This window comes from Bactrocera oleae, chromosome 4 (genome assembly GCF_042242935.1).
Source record: "Bactrocera oleae isolate idBacOlea1 chromosome 4, idBacOlea1, whole genome shotgun sequence".
Lineage (NCBI taxonomy): Eukaryota > Metazoa > Arthropoda > Insecta > Diptera > Tephritidae > Bactrocera > Bactrocera oleae.
In genome coordinates, this window is record NC_091538.1 from 11,244,440 (window position 1) to 11,263,780 (window position 19,341).

At 32.9% G+C, this 19,341-nt stretch overlaps 1 protein-coding gene, 1 long non-coding RNA gene and 5 other non-coding genes across 8 annotated transcripts in view; 2 read left to right on the forward strand and 5 right to left on the reverse strand.

Moving 5' to 3' along the window:
* The window catches only part of EcR (Ecdysone receptor), a 261,963-nt gene that overhangs the window by 206,191 nt on the left and 36,431 nt on the right, over nt 1–19,341 (reverse strand). The window lies entirely within an intron of this gene.
* TRNAI-AAU (transfer RNA isoleucine (anticodon AAU)) lies at nt 260–333 on the reverse strand. The gene has a single exon. It is a non-coding gene; the product is annotated as a tRNA-Ile (tRNA).
* TRNAK-CUU (transfer RNA lysine (anticodon CUU)) lies at nt 583–655 on the reverse strand. The gene has a single exon. It is a non-coding gene; the product is annotated as a tRNA-Lys (tRNA).
* Nucleotides 3,078–3,151, reverse strand: TRNAI-AAU (transfer RNA isoleucine (anticodon AAU)). Its single transcript has one exon. It is a non-coding gene; the product is annotated as a tRNA-Ile (tRNA).
* Nucleotides 3,859–3,932, reverse strand: TRNAI-AAU (transfer RNA isoleucine (anticodon AAU)). Its single transcript has one exon. It is a non-coding gene; the product is annotated as a tRNA-Ile (tRNA).
* LOC138857189 (uncharacterized) lies at nt 10,551–18,657 on the forward strand. The gene is made up of 3 exons (XR_011396214.1): nt 10,551–10,691; nt 17,193–17,274; nt 18,195–18,657. It is a non-coding gene; the product is annotated as an uncharacterized lncRNA (long non-coding RNA).
* Nucleotides 16,599–16,672, forward strand: TRNAN-GUU (transfer RNA asparagine (anticodon GUU)). The gene has a single exon. It is a non-coding gene; the product is annotated as a tRNA-Asn (tRNA).

Below are 19,341 nucleotides of genomic sequence, written 5' to 3' on the forward strand. Positions count from 1 at the left end.
TTTGTTTATTTGAATGTGTTAAACAGGGTATAGGTATATATAATCAAATTATTTTCGAATCACAATGAAGAATCAGGTCATTGGTCATTGCATAAGGGAAATCTAGATTAGGTGCCTATACCTAATACCTAACCTGTAGGTAACCTACAACATATACATAGTTTTTCATTACAAAATCTTAACACAGCTAAAAAATTCTACCGGTACATCTTTACTTCTAATAAGTAAACACATTTCCTATATAAAAAGTGATTTGTAGTGGCCCATGAGGGGATCGAACCCGCGACCTTCGCGTTATTAGCACGACGCTCTAACCAACTGAGCTAATGGGCCCGTTATATTTCTAGCAAGTAACAGAAATGTCATCGCTGTCATTTGACTTGATTTTCAAAAGTTTAAAAGCAAATTCTACTCAGTTGTGCGAGATGAATATTTTATTAGACTAAAACACTGATTGACTAAAAAATTATAACTACAAAATATATATAGCACATTTCATTTATTACGAAATTTGTATTTATCATTATACTATATCAATAGATCATCTTCTTCATTAAATTAGGGTTAAAAAATAATAATTCGCGCCCAACGTGGGGCTCGAACCCACGACCCTGAGATTAAGAGTCTCATGCTCTACCGACTGAGCTAGCCGGGCGAATACAACTCTGTGCGCATATCGGCAATAAAATTTAAATTCATTTATCCAAATATATTTATAAAATATGTGCCTATAACCGACGAGCCACGCAATGTTTTTAAATTGAAAGTCAGAAAATAGAAAATTATTACAATGAGTTCAAGGACTGTAGATTGCTGATGTTGTAAGCCTTCCCTAATTTGTTATTTTAAATTGGAAAACACAAACTTTTAAATAAAAATTAGAAAAAAGAGAGTTTGTAAGAAAAAATATGCTTCCTAGTAAGTAACTCGTTATATTCATCATCATTACCCGCTATTCAGTAAAGATTTCTTTCAGAAGTCAGATATCAGTCCTCTACTTCAAATAATGTAAAAGTGCAATCTACAAGTAGTTACCAGATCAACTTTTTTATTATCTAATTGAATTTTACTCATTTGAACTTGAAAACCATTTAAGCAAAAGCCACCAAAGCAAAATAGTTATCAAGCAGAGGCCAACTACATTGCGTTCCTCTCGTGTCGCATATATGGTCATATTTATGTTTTTCGCAAGTCACTTTTTATGTACCAGTTATGTTTCAGGTCTTACAGGGTTACCTTTGCATTAACATGTAAGAAAACGATTCAATAATAACCATAGAAAATACACGCTAGGGCCACCACTTCAAAGGCTCACAAATCAGAGGTCTGCCAACCACGAAAATGTGTGAAGGTTCAAAATTTATCGACCGGGTATTGTAAACCAACAAATGCATTTAGAAAATACATAGTAGCAAAAGGCCAAAGAGAAAATTGTGAGAGAAAAAAAAAAACAGTCAGCGCAAGGCAGGTGATAAAAACATAATATATAGTTTAAATTGTTGTGCAAAAGAGACCAACGGTAATTAAAGCTTTATGGTTCAGCACATGCTTGTTTTTTTGTTTTAAATATAAAGGTCGTCGACGTAGCGTCTAGCCCAGAAAAGCCACACAAATCAGTATTTAGTTCAAAAGTAAATTCGTTGGCACAGACTTCTACACAAGTAACACTCAGACAAACCCAAAAATACAGTTAGAAAAGTAAATACAAACACAATTTATATGAGGGCAACATTTTGGAAGCGCTTAAATTCCAGTGAAATCTTAATGCGTCCACGCACACATTCAGTATTAAGTATTTTGGCAAAGCGTTTGGACTATTGGTGACAGGATGGAGCCTAATCAAAGCGCAAACAAACCTAAAAAGGTCATACACGCACTTCAAAACATAAAACCACTGCGTATGACGGCTGAAGAGGAGAAAGAAGTAGGTGTGTATAAGACGTGAACAAACAGACAGACTGAAATGGGAGGAGTGTGATCAAAATAAACGGCAGCGTAGGTCGTTAGAAAGGCAGCGGCGACAGTGACAGTAGGCTACTGCCTATGAACAATGAACTATAAAACAAAAAGAGGAGAGAAAAAAAAACGAAGCAGACATTTAGGCGCAGTAGCACGTGCGACGAATTTTGCACCCAAACAAAGAAAAATCGATACAGAAACGAGGTACAAGCCGTAGGGTGTGTGCCTGGCAGTAACGCGGAAAGTGCAATAAGCAAGGAAAGTAAGAAATCTTAAGGAACGAAAAAGCGAATGCAAAAATCGAAAAAAAAACTGAGAGAGCGCTGAGAGACAAGTATAAACAAAGAAAGTGCGAAATGCGTAGAGAACAAACAGCAATAACAGTAAATTTGTGAAACTGTTTGACACGATGCTTAGTGTTTTGACGATGACAACTGAGTCGGTGATGTGTCTGTTGACAGGCGCATTGATGGGCTGTCAGCCGACTACGTAGGTGGCTACATGCATTCAGCATAAACAAACATATGTATAAGTTTGTTATGTTGAAATGTGGAAAATACAAGTAGAAATGCTCAGTTGGAGGGTTGAAAATTGAGAAAAGACAGCTGGTATAGAGTATATATGTAGACCGAGTTTGCTGAAAATATAGGTGGAGAGCATGAATTATGAGGATATGATTGATAAGAGATTAGAACAGCAAGCAAAATACACGTTTTTGTATTTTTAATTTTTCAAATATTTATCTTCTTGCATAACAAAAATCACAGTTCAGTTCCCTAGTCTAAAAGCAAATATGTCAAGCTGGTGAGACGCCTCGAGCAGAACATAACTAAACATAATCAAAAATAAATAAATAAAAGAGTAGCTACAAACGAGGCTTGTGAGCATTCCAGCGCTTTAATGGCTATCTCTAGGAGGAAATAGTATATATATGAGTTCCACTGTTTTCAACTCAATTTTCCAAGGCAGCCAGTTTCACAATGTTGCATTTAACTTAAGTCGTTCTTCTGTCAACGCACCACAAAATCAACTCTTTTTGAGATTCGTCCTTTTTTCGTTTGTACCTTCTATGTAAATTTTGTAGTATAATTTTTCGATAAAAAGGAACTTTTATTTCGTGGCCCATGAGGGGATCGAACCCGCGACCTTCGCGTTATTAGCACGACGCTCTAACCAACTGAGCTAATGGGCCAGATACCGTTATCACACCCCGATTGTAAGATTGGTTGGAGAATAAACTAAGATGCTCTATAATAGTTAAAATACAAACTATTGCAACTTAAATTTGGACTTCTGTAAAACATACTCGTATATATTTTTTTTCTTAATCAATGAGTTAAAAATAATTGCATTTAAGATACCTTTTTAATGCCTATTTGAGAATCAAAGTAAAGAAAAACACCACGCTAATCAGGGTATAAGCTCTTCCTGCTCGTCCTAACGCTATTACCTGTCTCTCTGATAGTCTGAAGTAGTTGTAGCATAAACATTAGTACCCTCAATAGATAAACATGATCTTCACATTTTATTACGGGTACCTGCGTATTACGGTTACCTACCTGATCAAAATTTTGATATTTCAAAATAATTGCCAGATCAAAAGTTTGGTTTCGTAGCCTTGACATAGTGCTTTAAAAAAATCTAATTTGAAATAGAATTATCAATTTCATTAATGGTTCTATTAAAGAATATAATATTAAAATTTTGTTTAATTGGAATTTACTTAGTTACTTAAGAATCAGCTGTTTGATTTAATTCGATAACTATTATCTCGTACATATTTTCGAATTAGATCCAAAAGCCACTGAGCACACTTTAGACAATTGATGACGGCAATATCTTGTAAACTTTTTTTTTACCTTTTTAATTGTAGCAGGTCCTTTTACAAATAAAATATTGTGGCCCATGAGGGGATCGAACCCGCGACCTTCGCGTTATTAGCACGACGCTCTAACCAACTGAGCTAATGGGCCAGATGGCAACTTTGGCGAAAAATATGATTTTACAATATAAAATGAATGAAATCAGAAAAATGTCTGCTAGGCAATCTTCTAAATCTGGTGTACTCAAGATAATCATAAATTCTAGACTCAGTATATAATTTTCGCACCCTGAACAGGATATATTAAGTTTGCCACGAAGTTTGTAGCACCCAGAAGGAAACGTCAGAAACACTATTAAATATTATATACCATATGTAAATGATCAGCAAAACTGTCTGTATATACATATATAGTTGTATATACAATACAAATATGTTTCTTTCAAATATCTTTCTTAAAATTCCAGTACAGATTTCATTTATTGCGTTGTGGACACGGGAACGAATTGATTACAAAATATTTCGACATTTCTGCTGCAGCGATTACTCGAAAAAGCTTATCGAATAATACAGAAAACCAAATTTAAAAAAATCAGCAGCAAAAAAGTGAATTAAAAAACAAAGTAAATAATTTGGCAATAGCCGAGAAAAAACGCCCGAATTTATATAAGAAACGCATGGAGGAATTACACAGAAGCGAAGAAATGCAAACATATATATATATTTTTTTTTTTTGAATACGCCAGCGGAAGGTGAATAAATAAGCGCAAAAACCCAAATAAACACACACCAACAACAACAGTGCCAAAATATTTACACAAATAAAAAATGACTGCAAAAGAACAAAGTAAAATTTAGCTAAAAAATGTGACAAAAAAAACTTCGTCTACAAAAGCAGCGCAAATTGTGTGCAATCGCATGGGCGGGCGGGCGCGGCAGACAGCCGGATACACATGCAAGTTCGTAAGTAAATATGTCTGTAAGTATGTGTGAACAGTGATTCGGGGCGCAGTGGTCGGCGGCAGTCTGTGTTGTCTGTGCGCAATGACCTTGAATGCGGTTGCTGCTTCATTTTCGGCAACGACAGCAGCGTTGATGACGGTGTTGGCCGACGACCGACAAGCGTTCCGACCCTCCAACGCCGCCTACCGCATTCCACATGCGCCAACCCAGCCCCAGCCACAGCTACAGCGCGGTCGTGCAAACCGAAACGCAGTCGCAGCTGTGTTATTGCGAGCGCACCGACCTTTTGTTACACAACAAAAACAGCGCCAGCAAAAAAAATGCATAAAAAGTGGAAATGGAATGGGCGAACGGTGGGTGTGAAATTGTTAGGGGAGAGCGGCAAAGCAACAGCAGCGGTAGTGGCGAAAAAAAAAGCTGGCCCAATTGGCCAACCAATGAGAAAGTCGCAAACGCGCCTGTTACACTCGGCTCACTGAACCGGGACTAAGCGTCTCCGATGCCTGCCGATTCGCCACCCAATTTTTGTTGCTGCTAGCGCTCATATGATTTTTGGGCGCTGCAAGCGTTTTTTTATGTAAATATGGCAAGCGGTACAAGCGGGTAGCGGCTATGTATTCACATATTTTTGTGTTGGATCGTGAGTCGCTCTGGCTGTGGAGTGCAAGCAAATACAAATACGAGCAGATTGAATGGCGGGGCGCAGCTTGTGAAAGTCGCGTCCAGACATACGAAAAATAAGTATACATATATTAATTGGCATGTGTAGTATAGGTATATGGGTAGGTTGATATTAAAAAACGAATTGCAAGATGGCCAAAAATTGAGTCAACGCAACGCGAAGCAGCGCGCAGATAACGCAGCAGGAAAACTGCGATTTTAGTTTTCAGTACGTTCGATGAGTGGGATTTGTCTTCGCAATAAATAACCGTATGCCGTCATGCATGAATAATTCAAATAATTCTACACGTTCGTAAAGCTAATAACCTGAAGTTTGATGACTTATTCTAAATTGTTGGTATGTCTTTAGAATGTATGATTTTTTGTTGTTTCTAATCTTCCGTTTTAGTGTTTCGATTTAGAAAAGTTTGTTCGCTTGCATTTGTATATGCTTGCAACATGTGGCGACAGAGTATAATAGTTTTGTACACTTAACGGTTGTTTGTATCACCTAAAACTAATCGAAATAGATATATGGTTATATATACATATATAAATGATTGCAGTATCGCAGTAGCGTCAAAGGGTCTAAAAATTTAAAAAAAAATGGTGGTTGTCCTTCTCCTAGTAGCTTTAATGTACATATCTCCTAAACCACCAAAGCTACAATAACCAAATTCACTTAGAACGAATCCTTTACCGGCTATAAAAGCGCCCATTCCCCATATAACAACCCACATTTAGGTGAACTTACATATCTCAGCACCTACTCCACCAATTTCAACTAAATTCGGTACATAATATAAGCTTGACATTTTTATATTACGGAGATATTATTAAAATGGACGAAATCGGACTACAAAGACGCCTATACTGCCATATAATATAATTTGAATTCCATGCAATTCTTTCAATTTTGCAGAATGCAAATCAAGCACCATGAATGTATCGGTATAATACTTTGCCCGTATAGTGCGCTTAAAGTAGGCCACCTTATTAGTAAAAGTTATCTAAATCAGACTACAAGTGTGCAAGCACCAGATACCGTATATGTGGACCCCAGTTTCTAAAGCGAATAATTTATCATTAATATAGGTCAAACTGTGAGATATGTTATGGAACTGCTGAGCGAAATCTTTCCTGATAACCATGTATGTTCAAAAATGGGTTGAATCGGATCAATATTTCCTTTAGCTCCCACATACTTAAGATAAGCTTTTTAAACTTTCGATTGGCTTTATATCAAAATGTGTGATTATTTAATGAAATTAAGTGGAAAAGTTTCCCTGTCAAATTATGTGGTTTAGCACTTAATATGAAGACCTTGGTCCAAACCTCATATCCCTAATAAAATGAATTCCGATACTCTGGTTGACGTTTTGCACAGCAACTCAATAAGATTGAATGTTGAATTCTTTCGCAATAATTTCTGAAATAAAATTTTGTCAACAACTAAAGATATTTCCCCGGTTTGTTTTACTTTTTTTTTTTTAATTTGCAAAAAAAATACATAAATTATTCATTTTTTTTTTTAATTTTTTTTTTATTATTATTATTTTTAATATTTTTATTTAATATTAATAATTTTTTAATTTTTATTTCATTTAAATTATTTTGATTTTTTCTGTTTTAATTATTTCTTTTTTAATATAATTTTTTTTTAATAAGTTTTTTTGTTTCATAATTTTTTTTTTTTGTTTAATTATTGTTTTTTTTTAATTATTTTTTTTTACTTTTTTATTTTTTTAATTATTATCATTATGTTTAGTTATATATTTTCTTTTTATAGGTTTTTTGTTATAATTTTTTTTTCTTTTAATTATTTCTTTTTTGTTTAATTATTTTTTTTCTTTTAATTATTTATTTTTTAATTCTTTTAATTATTTGTTTTATAATTTTTTTCATTATTATACATATTTATTTTTTATGTTTTTTTGTTTAATTATTATTTTTTAATTATCAATATCTTTTTTTGTCGAATTAATTAGGTATTTATTTTTTTATTTTTTATATTTTTGTTATTTGATTATTGTTCCTTTTTTGTACTTATATAATTTAATTTTGTCTCTCAAAATGCCTTGCACGTGCCCATAATTTATGGCCGAATTGACGTCACAGAACAGAAGAAAAATATAGCAAAATATTGAAATTTCAATTAACCGTTGACCGATAACATTTTGCTAACAGTGATTAATTTTCGAGTTGGGCACATAAATACATCGAATACTGTATATATAAGTATAAAATAAAGATCTTGCCAAATACGAAAAAATGCACACTAAAAACACAGTCATGGTATAATACTTACCAAAAAAAACAGCGAAAAATTGTGCAAAAAATCACATTTTTATTTCGTTAAAAATATGCTTAAAATCATTATCTGTTAATTGTTTGTTTGTGGTGAATTGAGTTGTTCTTGTGTTTATGGTTGTTGGGAGTGTGTGGTGAAATTATGTGTGTATGTTCTGTTGCTTTTTTGCTGCAGCTTATGATTATCGTTGGCTGCGCTGCCTTTATTGCAATCACAATCGCAATTTCACTTTATATCATATTAAATAAATTGCGTCTGTATCTCTATGTGTTTGTGTGCATTCGCGTATTTGTATATGGTACATACAGCTGTGTATTTTACTGTTCGTTTACTTTCATTTTGCACTTGGCCTTGAATTGATACAGCGACCTTTAACTTTGCAGCGCTGAGAAATGCGAGCAAAAGTGCAAAAATACAGTATGTTTATACAGATATACGCATGTATGTATTTACATTTCTTATAAACAATGTTACATACAGTTATATGCAAGTAAATGTGTTTTTATTATCAGCTTGCAGCAAGCAGCGCAGCAGATGCACAGAACACAGTTATTTTTCTAAAACAACAAAATTTATGGAATAATACAAGTAGGGTAAATTTTTGCAGCGGGGATGGGGAGAAATAACAATAAAATCGAAGTGAAGATAAATATGATATTCTAGTTAGCGCGTAGGTTTGCAATTGGCGCGGATATATGTATATACCTATGTATAAGTAATTGATATATATTTATTTAATTAACTTGATGTGATGTGGCATGAATATGAGAGAAGAATGTAAATACTAAATTTTCTAGTATAAAATTTAATCATTTTAAGATACGGTATTTTTCGACCAAACGCCACCTAGTGAGCTATTTGAAGAGTGGCGAATCGAAAAAACAACTAGTATAAAACACATAAACTGGCATAAGCAATTAAAGACAGAATAACAAGTGTTTAGACCGCTTTAGCTACATATGTATGAGTTACGTATCGAACAAACAACTGGTATAAATCACTTATACTGCATAATCAATCAAAGACGGAATAATGGGTGTTTAGACCATTTAAGTGAGAATTATACTAAAACTTCAAGAGTGGCGAATCGAACAAGCAACTGTTATAAGTCAAATAAGCTGGCATAATCACTTAAAGATAGAATAATACGCATTTAGACCGCTTTAATGAGATATTCACAAAACTCTATTTTGTATAATAGTTGCTTGAAGAGTGTTGACTCGAACAAACAACTGGTATAAATTACTTAAATTATCATAATCAATTGAGGGTAAAATAACAAGCAGTTAGATCACTTTAATAAATATCCCAAACATATAAGAATTGCGAATCTAACAATAAACTGGTATAAACCACATACATATACATATATTAAGATAATCAAATAAAAATAAAATAATACACGGTTAGACCACTTTAATAATATATTCACAAACTGTTTTGTGTAGAATTCTATTGCAGTTATTTTTAAAAAAGAGCAAAGCTTAACCTAGCAAGCATAGAATTTGTCAATCGAAGGTTAACCTATCAACTAATTAACTTAAGAGTGGGCACTGCTTGATTTTTGCTTTTGGTATTAGGAAAAATAACCATACTTCTATATCACATTTTCTAAGACTTATTGTATGAGAAGTTTTTTAGAGGATATGTTATCAAAACCTTTGCTTTTTAAATGATCACATGCAAGTTTAAATTTAATTTTTTTCACTACAAACAAAAGCAAAGTTTTCCAACAGCAGTCTCTCATCATTTAAGAAAATAATAGATTTCTTTCTTAGAAAATTATAAGGAACGTCATTGGAGATCTTCCAGCTAGTAGCAGAACGGATATAGAGCTCTTTAAAATCACATGGAAATGATAAAACTTATAAAAACTTCTTATAATACACTTTTATAATAAATATATTGTTTTATTACGTCTCAGCTAATTATATTTCATCCGCCTTTGAAAGAAAAAAGTTGGTCTGCCATCTGCACAAAGGATAATACCAGTAGTCGCGTGATTTCGTGATGTGATATCATTTAACGATTCATATCATATGATTGTTTGTATATGATATGGAGCAATATAATTTTTTAAGCATTAATTAGTAGAAAAACGAAATCCAATATATATTATATTTTTTGATGCGATGTGATGTTACTGAGCATGATGTGATGTTGTGCATTATCAATGACTTTCTAGGTCAATTATGAGCATGTAATTAAACAACATGACTGTGGGCACATCATACGGTATGGCATAAAATTAGATATTTTTAGAGCTATAACGATACGTTTATATGTTATACACTTTTTTAACATGAAAAAAATAATTTAATAAAATGCTAGCAAAAATTATAAACAATATATTCTTTACACTTCTTTACTACTAAGTAATTATATTTAAAGCAGAATTACGCGCTATTTCAACGCCCATATTCTCTGAGTCAACCTGTTTTTATTTACCTCCAATCTTCGGTGTAACCTTGAACTTGAAATTTTACGAGAAAGCACTTGTTTTAACGAAATCGACATTTTACAATGCAATACACCTATACATAGGTATATATACATATGTGTGTATGTATATGTAAGTGTACGTGCGTCAGTACACTGTCGTATCTATTTACTCAATTTATTACACAAATCCCCGGGTGCGTTGGAAAATCACGTTATTGAGCAATATTAGTGCATTGCTGTTGGACAAAAAATTAGCAGAACGTGGCTAAGAAATAAAAAAGTTTAAAAAAAAAATACAACAAAATTTAAAAAATACAACAATAAAAAAAAACAAAATAATAAAAATAATAAAATAATAAAAAAAGTAAAAAATAAAAAAAAGTAAAAAATAACAAAAATTAAAAAAAAGTAAAAAATAAAATTAAAAAAATATGCATATAAAAAACGACAGCAGAGAACCAACCCAAAAATCAAGTTAATATCGTGCACAAATACAAACAATAAGGTGAATCAACAAACGTGCCTTCGGACCAAGTAAGAGATTTTACGAGAGTACTTGATTAATTTAAATACAAAGGAATAAATATTTAAAATGTATCACTTTACACTGATGATTTACGTCATTGTATTTATATTTATTATGAATATTAAATATAAGAGCTTTTCAACCATAAATTAAGAAATATGAGGGAGAGAACTGCTACAATGCAGCGTGAGGAATTTGTGTTCTTAAAGATTTCATGATTAAAACAAAAGCTTCAGATGATCATACTACAACCAATAACGCAAAAATAAAACTCTGCGCATTGGACTTTAAGTGTAAAAAATAGTATTTTATACGCTTTTTTATATTATGCGATATATAAATTGAGAAATTTCTTTAAATCTGCTCATTAGAACACGTCTAACCTTACGCGCTGCTAAAGACCAAATAAACAATGAATACAGCTGAAAATATAATATGTATGAATAATTTTAAAATACGGCATTTTTTCGACCTAGCGCCATCTCTCAGTTTAGTATAATAGTTGCTTGAAGAGTGGCGAAACGAACAAAAAACTGGCATAAATCACATATACTGGCATAGTCAATTAAAGATAGAACAAAAAGAGTTTAGACCACTTTAGTGAGGTATATCCCAAAAATTGAAGAGTGGCGTTAAAAACAAACAACTGGTATAAATCACATATACTAGCATAATGATATAAAGATATTCAGCAATAAATGCAGCTGAAATTTGTATCGTACTTCAGGTGCATATAAATCAACTTAATAAATATATATCCGTGCTAATTTAAGAAAACTCGAATTTACGTATGTATGGAAATCACTTGCTACCAAAAGATGATACCAAGAGAGTTTAGCGAAACTACAAAACTACTACCAACCCTTTTATGATTATACTAAATATCCATAGTACACCTCTCCTAACGGACACCTCTTTAAGACGTACACTAGACTATTAAATAGACACCTCTCTTTAGCGGACATTTTTCATGCAACAAATTTTAAGTGTAATGTTTAGAAGAAATTACCCCCTCTTAGGAGGAACACGACGGCGAGTCTCCGTCTAAGGTACAATAGTTATAATTGTATTTACAGTTATATTGGTATGTAATCTGCCTGCACTACATAAGTGAAAACCCCTCTCTCTTCTCCTGCAGATCAACAGAACCATATGCGACAGGTTCTGGTTGTCAGATATGATGTTTTTGGAAAATTTCCGGTACATAAACGAATAAGTGAACCAAAAATGTTTTAATCTAATGCAATGCAGTTTGCTGGATTTTCTATATACATATATTTATCGATTTCAGATTTACTTGAAAGCTCTGTATTATTCTATATATTTGTATGTGATACTGTGGTATGGGGAGGTCCATCGAAATAATATTAAAACTACGAAAAGTTGCCTAAAAGCGAGACGTTAAAGGCACACAACTCTATGAGACCTATTGTATCAAACATATAGAAAATGAAAAGAATGTTGCTTTCCATCTTAAATGTCTCAAAGAATTATTGTGCAGATTTCTGAACAGTCCTTTAAGGGGGTATTCTGGTTTCGAAATTTAAAATAATCATATTTGTTTTTGGATATTTTTGTAGTATAACCCTTTACGAATATGTCTCTAAAAAGATTTTTTAAGAAATTTCACTTATTTTCGAAGCTACAGCTCATTTTGTGATGCGCCGACAAAAGCGACTGATAGCTCGGCGCGAGCTTTAAATTCGTTTTTATCAGAACTACTTTTTTAGAAACGGTGAACAGATATCATGCTATCTCAAGTTCTACTCAATCGATTTAGTTGAAATTTAATACAGAGCTCTTCTTTATACTTTATACTATCGCACTAGGAGAGGATTTTTGAAAAACAATTTTTTTTAGAAATTTTTTCATCAGTTCTCACTTTACCGGTCTGGAATTTTTTGACAATTTTTTAATACAATATTATAAATGATTTGTACTTTTTCAATATCAATAAAAAAAATGTGAAAAACGGTTGGCCTCAAGGGCCATCCCTGCAACTTCCCTCTAATTTCATACGCTAACGTTCAAATTTCGCTTTTTTCACTGCTTTTGAGCTCTTCGAAATTTTTCGTTTTCGATATCTAGCAAGTAAATCAACCGATTTCGACCCGGTTTGCGGCAAACGATGTGTTTCTTCAAGGTTTAGAACTGATTAGTTTTTGGTGTCGATCGGTCAAGTCGTTTGGAAAAAATTCGAAAAAACGATTTTTCAAAATTTTTATTTTTGAGATTTCTCGAAATCTACTGGTCCGATTGGGTCCAAACTTACACGAAATTCAAGTACAATGAAACCCTTTGGAATGCCGTTTAGTTTATTCAAATCGGTTGAGCAGTTTAATAGTTATAAGAGGGTCACATACATCCACACACACACACATACATCCACACATACATACAGACATACGGACATCATCGTAGAAATGTTCGGGGAAGCTTCCTCGACCCTCAGAACGTCGAGATCTGTTGAGAACTCGATTTTTGCAAAATGGGGTGAAACCAATATCTTCCCGATTTTTAGAAAATTTTCCATTTTCTTAGCGGGAAGTTAAAAATGTTTTGGAAAAATTTTTGTTTTTTTTATCGGTCCGAAAAAGAGCCTAAAATTCAGGCTTCTAAACCAGAATACCCCTTTGAATGTCTTCAATGTAGAGCATCTAGCTTATAACAGCGGTAAAAACTCTTCGAAATCTGAACAAACATCATACCTACTCGAAGATATAGGAATTTACTGTTTTCCTTAAGACTCAAACTCTAAAAAAAATTGTTTTGCTCCGAAACTCAGAAAAAAATCGTTTTTTTCTAATAGTGTTAACAGAGTATAAAGTAATGAATTGTCTAATACTTTATAGTAAAATCTCCACCAAAAGAGATAGAGAAGGAGAACATCGCGTGAACTAAAACAAGAAACAAGAACGTTAACTTCAACTACACCAAAGCTATAATACGCTTTACAGGTGGATTTCCCATAGCATTAAAGTTTGTATGGCAACTATATGCTATAGTAGTCAAAACTGAACCATATCTTAGGAGATTGTAGCGATCAAAAAGTTTTCCGTATAAGGACTGAATTATGATCGTACAGTTTGTATGACAGCTGTATGATATAGTAATGCGATATCGGCGATTCCGACAAATAAGCAATTGCTTGGTAAGAAAAAGACGTGGAAACTGAGGAACTATTTCAGCGTTTATTATAGGTTAACAACTAAGCTTCGTTAAATAATAAAACAGTTTAATTTGCAAGTTGCCTGCTTCTGCAAATCTTCGGCATTCCACGATGCATCATTGACGAAACATACTACACGACACTTCCACTAAAGCAATAAGCAATATTCGTACGCAATAACAAAAGTGGTTGAGTCCACTGTCTCTCCAATGTTTTTTTTTCGCCACTTCACATATACAGAGTTGTGGCACACATCCATACATAACATACAAACATATGTATATATACAAACTCATCGCTTATATTTATTTGTTTGCCATTTTACAATCAATGTTTGTGCAAATTGCTTGCCGCTGCGCCTGCTGTGCTATTTATAGCGTCAAATACGCATACATGCATACCCATGCCTGTTAATGCATTAATGCATACAAACAAACATACAATTGTATGCAGATAAGTAGGCTGGTGGTGCATATTCCCTTATTTGCAGCTTTTGCTCGATTCCTCAATTCCACGCGTCGTTTTCGAAATATTCACTGCCCTTTGGTTGGAGTTTTGTTTTTTCGGTGAGCTTGTTTTTAATCTACAAACACACATATGCATACATACATACATATACCACATATACATCATAGTGTTCGGGCATGTGTTTGGTGTATTTATTTTTTCAATTTGCAGCCTTTGCTTTGTGCCCGAATTCTCGTTTTTCAAGATCAAGGTCAAAACTTATGTAACGTGCAACAATGGATTCGGTTTTGTGTGACAAGGAAGTGGGAACATGTGCATAATGTCGATACGCGTGCATTTCGGCATACATAAATTTACAAAAAAAAAAAAAAAAACATAAACACAACAACATTCAAAAATTTCGTAATGCCAAATAAAGCGAAAAAGGGGTAAATGCATTTGTGCATTTTTTAGGGTAAACGCAGTTGTTTACTTCGAAAAAGTGTGACATGGAGCAATAAGAAAAAAACTCAAAGTCTTGCATAAGTTTACTTTTCTATGTATGTATGTGTGTATATCTGTGAAAGAAGTAGTTTTTATTCTTTTCACTTTTCATTCTTCTAACGAAGTTAGCTTAAAATAATTTTCTCACACAAATGATTTATTCCGTTAAGACGGTATTCTAGTCTAGAAATAAAAAAATATAAATTTTTTTTTCAGATTTCGATAGTTTAGATATTCAAAAAAAATTAGCCTAAAAAGATTTTTCAAAATTCAAATTATTTATAGCCGTTTTGGTTCGTTGATACAGTTGTCACGATATCTCAAGTACTAATCGGTCGTTTTACTGACAAATTTAGCAATTATATTCTTTAAAAATCTCATCCAACGTAAGAACCAACAAAAACTGAAAGTTTCAATTCTATAATATTTTTAAAAAATTGGTGGAAAAGCGAGCTTTACTTTTGAGAAACCAATATTTCGTAAAATAATTATTTTTATTTTTTTACATTTTTTTTTGTTTATACAATAATATTAGTAAAACGCCAGCTTTCGTGAATGTTTTATTTTGTGTAACAATTAAGTATTAAAATCTATGGTAGTTGTTGTTGCTGTAGCAGCTGAAAATATTCTCAAAATATTTGTAATGAATGCTGCTAAATTTACAGCCCTTAGACGGTTAGCATACCGGACCTTTTTTATAAGCACAATCGGAGCTTTCGGTATTATTCCGACGATAGCACCATCTAGCGGTATAACATTATGTAAACGCATATACTTTGAGTATAAATAATTTGATTAAATTGTACACTAAAAATGTTTTTTTTTTATAACTAACCAAACTGTCGTAATCAGCGTCATCTAACGGATTTATATTTCACAGAAAAACTCTTTGGGTTTCTAATTTTATAATGGTATATATACGAAGGCATTAAAAATACAAGCCTTTAGAAGCTCATTTTTAAAACTTTATTGTGTCGTGCTTAGGACAAAGAAATAAGAGAAAATCTGCAGTTCAACTATAACGAAAGACTTGAGTTTCAACCGTCGTTTCGAAGATAGCTTAACAAATAAAAAACTTTTCTAAAAGGGGGCTTCAGTTTAATTGGTCAGTTTGTATGGCAGCAATATTCTAAAGGGGTCCGATAACGGCGGGTATTTTATTTCATTTTCACATTACGTCGTTTTTGTTGGTAGATATACTTTATATATAATTTATAGGGTCTCTGACATTTTCTTCTGTGTGTTACAAACTGCGTGGCATACTAAATATATATATATTCTGTTCAGGGTATAAAAACAAACAAAAAGCAAATAAATAGGTGGCAACTTCGAGTGAACTCAAGCGACTGCTGTCTTCAGTTAAAATTTGTGACGGAGAACATTTACTGCAAATAAAAATATTTTTTAAATTAATAATTTATTCATTTGGGCTTACAATTCATAAATTGAATTACATATACATTTTGACGTCTAGCCAAATTTCACTCTCTTCCATAAAGGTCTACGAAATATAACTACGTCACCCTCAGACAACTTAGACAAATCAAAGTTGTTAATATTAAAGAGTAATAAAAACCAAAATTAAGCAAAATTATGATGAATTATGCAAAAGCAGTAAGTGCGTGCGCAGAAAAGCTGTGTAGACGACAGCAGTCAGGCTTTTCAACTACGGGTAGTCCTTTACTTATATTTTCGCTGTTCTAACTAAATTATGTTTTTGCTATTGCTTTTTTTTTTTGTTTTTTGGAAGGCTAGTCCATAATCCGTTACGTTTTCGGTGCAGCTTAATTTTAACGCCTCCGTGGCGCAATTGGCTAGCGCGTTCGGCTGTTAACCGAAAGGTTGGTGGTTCGAGCCCACCCGGGGGCGGCGAAATATTTTTGCTATTCATTTAATTAATTATATCAAAATTATTTGTAGAATAGAAAATATTTTGTGTTAAACTAATTGATATTTCAATGAGCGCTCTAAAATATGACAATTAGTTGTAGTAGCAGTATGTCGTAAAAAGTTGGGGCGGGTTATAACAAGTACAAGCTACCCATATATATATTGGACCCCTTAAAGGATTATATTTTCAGAGTCGGTGGGAAAAATGTCTTCGAAACAGCTGCATCGATCGGCTTGAAATTTTCACACAACTTTCTTAGATGTACATTTATTAGATGTATCAGATGTATATGTCATAAAATTATCGAAGGAATAACATAATGATTTCAGTTTTCAAACCACACCTGAGTGTACATTTTTTTCACCAAAAACTGCCTTTTTTTGGGAAGCCGCCATTTTGTCCAAAATAAAAAATATTGAAACTATTGACTATTCATTCGATCATCACTTATATGCGTCTATTAAAATAATAAAAAATTGCAAATTTTTTGGTTTTCAGATAATTGTAAGCAGAAAAATCTTACACACCACTCAGACACGTTTGTTCGGAGGTCCAACTGGAATTCGGCTACGGGAATAAGGTAATTAAAAATTATAAAAAAAATTGAAGAAAATAGTGAGGAGAACTTTTTCTTAAGCTCATTTTGAGCTTGTGCTCTAAAAACCCGCAAAAATGTTTGCCATCCTCTTGACAGATACAGCTTCTATCGAGATTCAATTTATGATCCCCTGCTCTCAATTTTCGTTACACTATTCGATCAAGTTAATAACTATTCATATATATTCTACAAAGATCGCATTTGCAACACCAGATTTAAAGGTATAAGCTCAAACCGCTAAATGCTCTTTCTTGACAACAGCACCAAATGTTCTCACAGCAGTCGGGTAAAGTTCTTGTATGGAAAACTCTTTTATTTGTCAAGGTATCTACATGAAATTCGGCATAATTTATTATACAAGACATTGCTGCAATCTTCGAAGAAATTGTTCAGATCGGACCACTATAGCATATAGTTGCCATTCCGTTTTTGTAACAGTCGGGTCTACGTAACCGGAACGGACCCGGATTTTTTCCGGCCAAGAACTGTCAACTCGACAAAATTCTGCTGCTACAACAACAACAACAACACAACATAGTTGCCATTCATATTATAAAATTATAACTAAATAAAAGCCGAACTTTGGCTGACTATCGAAAAATATTTTTTTAGACTCTAGTAGACTTTTGTTGCCCACAATATAGTTATGAATTCGACAACATATGTATCTAAGCAAGCAAATCGGTAAATTTAAGTTTGCATACGCACATAATATTATAAATGGCGCACCCTGTAAAAACGCTAATAATAATTTCAATGCACTATTTGGCATTTCTTTCTTTGCAAGTCATTTTACTACACTCTTATTACCAAATCTACTATAATTTTAGATAGTATATATGCACGTATGTGTGCAAGAAATATTGCAAAAATGTTTAAATATTATTTGATTAAAATTTTAGCTCAAATTTCCAGCGCATATTGCGGCAAGATTGAGGATACATTGAAGAGAAAAAAAGCAAAAGCCATAAAACGATAAAAAAAAGACAACAAAAAACGAGGAGAACAAAAAAAAAGGAAAAAAGCGGTAAATAAGTTGTTCGACTGCAATCAGACGCAGAAACAAACACTAATTTCAGGGACCTTGAAATTGTGTATGTACTTAAGCATACCGACACAAATTGTGCCGCACACACTTAATGCCATCTAAGACTGAAGACTCTTTTTCGACTCACTTTTTGGCATATTGCTGCATTTTTTGTTTTTCATATTTTGTTTTTGGTTTCGCAAATATTTCAAGGGTAATTTATGCATGCGCCGTGGTGTTGCATGTTGCAGCGTTATTGCGTGGCAATTCGGTGTGGCATGTTGGCATGCAGACGCGCCTAATTGTCGTTCCGAGCGAAATGACTAATTTATGCGAGCTTTAAAAGTTTTTATTTTTCCATATTTCATTTTTTTTTTTTTTTTGTTCTCACTTTCTCTTTTTTTTTAACGCTTTATTGTGCGCATTTTTGATATTTTTCTTAGGAAATTTTTGATTGGCTTTTTTCGTTAGTTTTATCGCTCGATTGATTTTTGCTCAAGCGCAGACAGACAGTATTACGTTGGTAATTTGAGCGTTTGCCACAAACTTAGAGACGCGCACTTACTTCGCTCGACAAGTTTGATTATTGCAACAAATTTACCGTTAGTTTGACTTCCATGGAAATTGCAGCCTGAGGCGTTTGTAGCCAATTTATGACAGCAGCTGTAGCCAGAATACGATAGGAATCAAATATCAAGAGTGGAGATGTGAACTCACCTGAAAGCAAAAACGAAAGAAAAATATTTTTTAATTTCAAAATGTGTTATATCGTAGATTTATATAGCGAAAAAAAAAAATTAACTAAATTTATAGTCGTTTTTAATTTATATTTAGATATTTTTGTTGCAATACAACATACAATATTCATTAGCAAGTGAACAACATATGGAAAATACAATTCATTTCTTCACTTCTGAAAGATAAAACACACCCCCCACTGCGCCATCTAGCGCTAGTATAAAATATAAATAAACAACGAAAATGAAGCTTTTCATCACAAAAATAGTATTATACAAAAATTT